At 42.5% G+C, this 1,783-nt stretch overlaps 1 pseudogene; it reads right to left on the bottom strand.

The window, feature by feature from the left end:
* Positions 1-1,035: 1,035 nt before the first annotated feature.
* LOC102753815 lies at positions 1,036-1,324 on the bottom strand (annotated as a pseudogene).
* Between the last annotated feature and the right edge of the window lie 459 nt (positions 1,325-1,783).

The raw sequence follows: 1,783 nt of genomic DNA, 5'->3' as shown, positions 1-1,783 counted from the left end.
TGAAAGATCTTGACGTAATAAAAAAAAGAAAAAAATCATATGCTGAGGTTGGTAAGATCTATGGTAAACATAAACCTTCTACTCAAGAAACTGTGAAGAAAGAAAAAGAAATTTGTGCTAGTGTTGTTGCCACACCTCAAACTGCAAGTCATGGCCACAGTGTATGGGGAGTGATTAGTTAAGATGGAAAGGCATTAGTGAACAGAAGGCATATATATATATGGTTCAGAACTATCTGAAGTTTTAGGCGTCCACTGAGGGTCTTGGAATGCATGTCCCGTGGATAAGGGGACTACTGTTTATCAATATCTTCAAACTATTATATGTGATGTTTGTCAACAGAAGTCTCTTGCAAGGTGCCTGAGGCAAGAATTTCTTGTTGTATGTTTCCCACTAGTTCGAAAGAGTATAAATGTAATGGTATAAACCTGACGAACAGGAGACTGTAACCTATAAACTGACAAAATGGTTTTAAAAAATCAGTCAATCTGTCAAGGTTGCTCAATTGCCTGCACCATAGTGACCAGAGGCTGTGATGCAGGTGATTAAGTTTGATCACTGAGGATTCCAAGAATCTCCTGTGAGCCCACAGGTGAGCACAATGCCTATGGACTTTAGTGACCCCAAGGAGTTTGGAGTCCACCTTCATAGCAGGCACCTGAACAGCTAGGTTACTGTCCCCTCACACTCCCGCCAAACTGGCCACAAATGATGTGATGACAATTTCTTTCCTTCTATCTGTGTAATACAGTTCACTGACTTGCACTAACTTGTGTGTTTCTGGCAGCCTTGACCTTAGTATCAGCAAAATGTGACCTGAATGCCATTCATTCTGTTATTTCTCTTTTTTTACTTTTTATACTAAGTATTTATTTGTATGCTGCTGCCAGGGTATATGAAATACTCTTCCTTATGAAATAGAAATTCATGAAAATTCAGGGAGGTAGATGTTAAGGACAAAAGCAGAAGTTTGTATAGTGTGGCACATGTCATAGGATAAGCTTTTCATACAGGCTTCAGATTGAGCTCTGTTTGAATATTCACTGGTTCAAGAAAAGTGGTTTAGAACACCTTCAAAATTCATTTTACTGCAAAAAGGAACAAATTTTCTAGGGTCTGAAGGGATTGGTACTTGAAGACAGTCCAGTCAGTAGGGGGTCATGTTGAGCATTCTGCAGACAGAATTGTTTCAGATCTGCAGCTACCTGGGAAACCGGGTTGGGCCTGGCCTCCAGCCGGAGCTGTTCAACCACTTTCTTCATAGCAGTGATGCTGGAGGAACCAGACATGGTTCACGCGAGTGCCGGGCAGATTGGTCGGTAGCGGGTCGTGAGGTGTGGGTCCACGGGGGCAGACGGCGGGGTGGGGTGGGGGGGGGCAGTGATGCGAGGTCATTCTGTTCTTATTTATTCATTCAAACAAACATTTATTAAACATATGTTATTTGCCAGGCACTGTGGTGGGCATTGAAAGTAAAATAGTAATAAAAAATGAACAAAACCCCAACCTCATGGATTCCAGTGAGAAGAAAAGACATTATCCACATAAACACACAAATAAAGGTGTTTGGAGCACAGGGTCCTGGTGAAGCCTAGATGGCAAAGTCAGAGAGTGGACTTATTGGACCAGAGAGACCATGAACAACAGGAAGCCACTGGTTGTCCTAACCATATCTTTGGAAAGGTCATTCTGTCGCTTGGATGGAGAAAGGTGTGGGGGTGGCAGAAAATATAACCCTTAGAGACAGAGTAACATTCGGAGCTACTTCTGTGGCCTGGGAGAA

The sequence above is a fragment of the Myotis davidii genome, unplaced genomic scaffold (assembly GCF_000327345.1).
Source record: "Myotis davidii unplaced genomic scaffold, ASM32734v1 scaffold426, whole genome shotgun sequence".
In the NCBI taxonomy this organism is placed as follows: domain Eukaryota; kingdom Metazoa; phylum Chordata; class Mammalia; order Chiroptera; family Vespertilionidae; genus Myotis; species Myotis davidii.
This window is presented reverse-complemented; position numbering and strand designations above follow the sequence as displayed.